Source organism: Ochotona curzoniae, unplaced genomic scaffold, assembly GCF_017591425.1.
Source record: "Ochotona curzoniae isolate NIBS_2020 unplaced genomic scaffold, NIBS_Ocur_1.0 contig_1274, whole genome shotgun sequence".
NCBI classification, from domain to species: domain Eukaryota; kingdom Metazoa; phylum Chordata; class Mammalia; order Lagomorpha; family Ochotonidae; genus Ochotona; species Ochotona curzoniae.
Genome location: NW_024465023.1, coordinates 33,229,489 through 33,235,209, shown reverse-complemented (window position 1 = coordinate 33,235,209; position 5,721 = coordinate 33,229,489).

Below are 5,721 nucleotides of genomic sequence, written 5' to 3'. Positions count from 1 at the left end.
TCTAGGCAGAGGTAGCTGTTTGTTTTTGTTTGTAAATAGATCTATTTCCTTTATCATCACTTCAATCAAAGACTATAAACAACAACAAAAATCTCATTGTGTCTTCACATCTGGTGACCGTAGGTCGATTCGTGAGTGGATACGATTAATAAAACCCATGGCCTTTTTTTCCTCTTACATCAACTGAAGATGCACCTAATCTTGAGGCAGCTTCTGAGTTGAGAATTATATTGTTATCCAACACTGTTGATTCATGTTGAATCTTTAGACACTTATCTCTTGCCGCATAGGCTCTTTTTAAAGGTGCTTTCATGTAGCACAGACACTACCAGTAAGTAGTGTCCGAGAGCAGTTTGTGTCTTCGTTTTATGTGTATTTATCAAAGAAGTCTCATCATTTTTTAAGTGTCTTGAATGGCATTCTGGAAAGAAGGATTTGGTAAGTGTGACATGATGGCTTCCAAGCTATAGGAGGGTTGCATGATTGCTCTGAGTCGGATCACCCAAGAGCATCTCTCCGGCCCAGGACATCCTGCAGTAGTGCATTTAGTTCAGCAAGTCAAGTGCTTCACTCTGCATGTAAAGCACTTTGAAGACGAAAATGAAAGTTTATTTTCTTTCTTTTTTTTTTTTGTAGCCTTCGTGGTGTTTACAGTAGTATCATTAATTATTTTATCAGTAGCCAAAAAAAAAAGATATTTTTGCAATGTAATTAGATGTTCTATAGTGCAACGAAGAACTGCCTTCCAAGAGGGGGTTCGTGTATAATACTCATTTGCAATTCAATATATATTTACGCAAATAATTTTTAAATATAATCAACAATAAAGACTGTTGTGGATGGTAGTGTTGAATACATTTTATATTTTGTGTGGTGATCACAAGCCTTTTGTTCAATTCAGCAGCTTATTTAGCCTAATTCTTAGCATTATTTTGCCCCTTGCACCAGTCCTTTTGTTGTGCATGCATTTTGTGACCTGTGTTAAAAACTGGCATTGCTAACATTGCGGCTCAAATGAAAATTGTTATTCAAATAAGTATTTAATTTAAAAAATACAATATAATCATTGTTACTGGGAGAATATGAAGAAGGAACAGTGACAAAACAGAGAGGGATTGGTTCAAAGACAGAGTAGCAGACCTGCAGTCTAGACTGAGTCTCCTCAGGTGTATTGATATGGATTACTGATTAGATGAGATTTGTTTTCATGAAAAAATAAAACATTGAATTTTGACACCCAAGAACTCTGTCATAGACCCATAGGAATAAGAAAATTACATGAAAGCCAGAAAGCTCGAAGTGGCTGAGTACCAAGAATAGAATTTGGTGTGGGAAGTAAGATGTTGGATGAAATAACGCCCATGTGAAATATGTTTGAGTTGTTGGAATTTCAGGCTGAGATGCAAGTCATAAGACCTAAGGGGTAGATGATACACCTTTGCATTTAAAAAGATAGGCAGTATAAAAAAAATGCCTATTAACCATCTGTAAATGCAGTATAAAGTCTTCACAAAACTGATTACAAGGAAAGAGGGAAAATGTGAGTGAATCAGCCTGTGATAAAGGTTTTAAGTCCAAGATGTATAAAAAATTTAGAACCTTCTCCTAATTGTCCACACAGCACCACCACAATCTCTTCCACAGCTTTTACATTCTCTAAAACTGCTATATTGATTTCCCTTGAAGCACCTTTACAAGTTGTAATTTTGTTTACAAGCTTTAAATGTGCTCCTCTATGGATCTAGGTGATCATAGTCTTTCTCCCTCCATTGGATTAGAAGGTCACTGAGGGTAAGTGATGGGAGCCCTTGACACATAGTAGTAGAATTCTAGGAATATAATAAGAAAAAATCTTTAGATTTCTTGTGAACGTCTAATACATATTATATTCCATAAGTCGAAAGAAATGAGAAAAAAGAGGCCTGGTCTATAAATTAAACTTTTCGTATTTAATTTTTCAAGACTATTTTTGATGGACATTTTGAGACATGCCCTAAAAGAATTAAACATGAACCTTTATGCAACTCTTGTATATGTGTCAGCCACATATCACAATTCCTTACATCCTCTCATGATGAAGAAAAGTGACAGATTTAAGTGATTTTGGATCACACATTAACAGAACTTCCATGCTCCTTTTAGGATCGAACTGTGGAACTGAATCTTCCAGACGATTTTCATAGAAATTGTGTCTCAATGCTGCCATTTGAAATTCTCAAAGTAAATAAAATGAGGTGAAAGCTAATGCTTTTGTATAGACTTTTCCAACACTGACAATTTATTATTTGAAAAATAAAATTATACTTTTGCATATGTAAAGTACAGACGCCAATTGAAACTTTATTTTTATCTCAATTTGTTTTGTTTTAGGTGCACATCTTGTCTACAGTCTGAGACAGAAAAGTATTGTCCTGGGACCCAGGGTACATTCTCAGTGATCTTGAATTTCTTCCTCTAAATATCATCTGTAAAATGGGCATAGGAAGAAACTAAACAAAATGAAATACAAAAAAAGGATAAAAGACTTCAAAAAGAAATAAAACATTGAGGAGATCGTGGGATAAGTTTAATTAGCAAATTATTTGTGAAGTGGGAGTAATTGAATAACAGGGGGGTTGTAGCCTATAGGCTAAAAAAAAAAAAAAAACTGAAGAAAATAATGGCTAAAATTACCCAAATGAATGAAATATTAAAATCTACAGGTTGTACAACTTCAGTGAACTTTAATCACAATAATAATAAAAAATGATACATTAAAATTAAATTTTAAAAGTATAATAGTATATCTTTAAAATATCTAGAGGAACTAAAATATGTGTCTCAGTCCATTATGGCTTCTTTAGGAAAATATTATATGGTAGGTAATTAATGAACAAAAGAATTTATTTGTTACACTTGTGGAAGCTGGAAGTCAGAGATTAGGGTACTAGTAGATTCAATGTGTAGTCAAGACTTGCTTTCTGGTTCAAGGATGGTACCTTGTACCTATGTCTTCATATGGTAGAAGGGAATAGCTAGCTCTCTGGGGTTTCCGCTACAAGGGCACTAATAATAATTAATCACCTCTCAAATGCCCCACCTCCTAATATCACCTTGTAGGTTAGATTCTTTTTTTAATTTTTATTTTTGCCATTTATCCTAAAATTCTGTATAGTCTGGGATTCCCCTTCCCCCATTTTCTAGCCCCTGATTAATTTTTCTCATAATGTCACAACTCTTCATAAGGAGTTACAATTCCATCATTCTGCTATAAAGTGTGCCCTGACATTACTGGTACAGACGATGTCAGACAATCCATCATCCCATTTTCTAGATATATCCAACAATGCATGTTGCATTGTGTCATCACTTCTGGATATGGTAGTCTTCATTACTCCACCACTATACATTCCAATTTGCATGATGGATTCCTTATATTAGAGAGTGCATATGATATTTCTCTTTTTGTGATACACTTATTTCACTGAGCATAATGCTCTCTAATTCAGACTGTCTAGCTGCAAATTGTCTAATTTCATTCTCTTTAATGGCCAAATAATATTCCATGGAGTATATGCACCACAGTTTCTTTAGCCACTCCTCTTTGGATGAGCAACTGGGTTGTTTCCATGTCTTTGCTATTGTATATTGTGCTGCTGTAAACATAAGATTATAGCTCCCCTTCTCATATGTAGTTTGAATTTCATCAAAATGTCCATATTATGAAAAGTAATATAGAGGTTCTATGCAATCCCAATCAAAATCTGAACAACATTCTTCTCAGAAATAGAAAAAATGATACAAATGTTAATCTGGAACACAAGAGACCACAAATAGCCAAAGCTATCCTGAAAAATAAAAATCAAACTGGAGGAATCACAATTGCAGACCTCAAAACATACTACAGAGCAGTGGTCATCAAAACAGTCTGGTACTGGTACAAAAATAGAGAAGAAGATCAGTGGAACAGAATAGAAACACCAGAAGGGAATCCACACATGTATAGTCAACTAATCTTTGACAAGGAAACGGAAAACAATCCAGGTAAAAAAAAACTGGTCTATTCAACAAATGCAGAATAAAGAAGCAAGACCTGCACGTGTCACATTATACAAAAATCAGCTCTTACTGGCTCAAGGACTTAAATCTACACCCAGAAACCACCAAACTATTAAAGGAAAACATAGGAAACACACTCCAGGATATAGGAATGGGGAAAGACTTCTTAGAAAAGAGGCCTAAAGCAAAGGCAATCAAAGCCAAAATGAACAAATGGGACTACATCAAACTAAAAAGCTTCTGTACAGCAAAGGAAACAATTAACAAAATGAAAAAGCAACCAACAGAATGGGAGAAAGTTTTGCACACTATACAAGTGATAGGGTACTAATATCCAGGATCTAAAAATAAAAAGAGCTTCAGAAACCCAGGGACAGAAACAAACAAACAAACAAAAAACTGTAACAAAATGGGCAAAGGAAATGAACAGACATCTTTCAAAAGAACAGATCAAAATGGCCAACAGACATATAAAAACAAGCTCAGGCTCCCTAGCCATCAGAGAGATACAAATGAAAAACCATATTGAGGTACCACCTAACTCCAGTGAGACTGACCTATATTCAGAACTCAACTAACAACACCTGCTGGCATGGGTGTGGAGAGAAAGGTACCCTCCTTCACTGCTGGTGGTGGGAGTGTAGACTAGCACAACCAATATGAAATCAGTATGGAGAGTGCTTGGAGAATTACAAATAAACCTGCCATATGATCTAGCTATCCAGCTCCTAGGAGTATACAGAAAAGAAATAAAAATTACATGTTGGCTAGATTCTAAACAAGCTACTTATGAGGAACAAATCATGGTGCAATACTGTGTGCAGAGGAAGAAAGAAAATGGTAAAATTATATTTAATATAAGGAACTGCGAATGACATAAATAAAAATTTTTGAAAAGATTTATTTTTGTTTGAAAGGCAGATTTACAGAAAGAAGGGGAGAAAGAGAGAAAGGTCCTTCTTCCAATGTTCCACTAACCCATTGGCTGCAACAGCTAGAGCTGAACCAATCCAAAGCCAGGATCTGCGAGCTTCTTCTGGTCTCTGACGTGGGTGCAGTGTTCTAAAGCTTTGGACCATCCTCTACTGTTTTCGCAGGTCATAAGCAGGGAGCTGGATGGGAAGTGGAGCAGCCTAGACACAAATAAACATCCATATAAAATGCTAGCACTTGCATGTGGAGGATTAACCTGTTGAGTCAAGGTATTGGTGCCTGGAAAAAAACAAATAATGTACTGGAAGAAAAAATCCTATCATGTGGAATTACTCATAGAGTGAAAATATAAATGAAATAAATGATAAATAAAGATACACAAAATGGTAAATAAAGACACTTTCAGACATAAAAGAAGCCAAACAATTCTTTATCAGTAGACTTATTTTGTCAAGATAGATGATAGATAGATGATAGATGATAGATAGATAGATAGATAGATAGATAGATAGATAGATAGATAGATAGAAAGAATAGATTAAGAGTCTGCATTGTTGTTCAGTGGGTGGGTTAAGCTGCAACTTGCAGCATCAGCATCCCAGATGAGCACCTTGGAGTCCCAGCTGCTGCTTTTCCAGTCCAGCTTCCTGTTAATGTACAGTGAAAGCATTGGAAGAAGTCCCAAGCATTTGAGTCATTGCCACACACATGGAAGACCCAAATGGAGTTCTCAACTTCTGACTTCAGCCT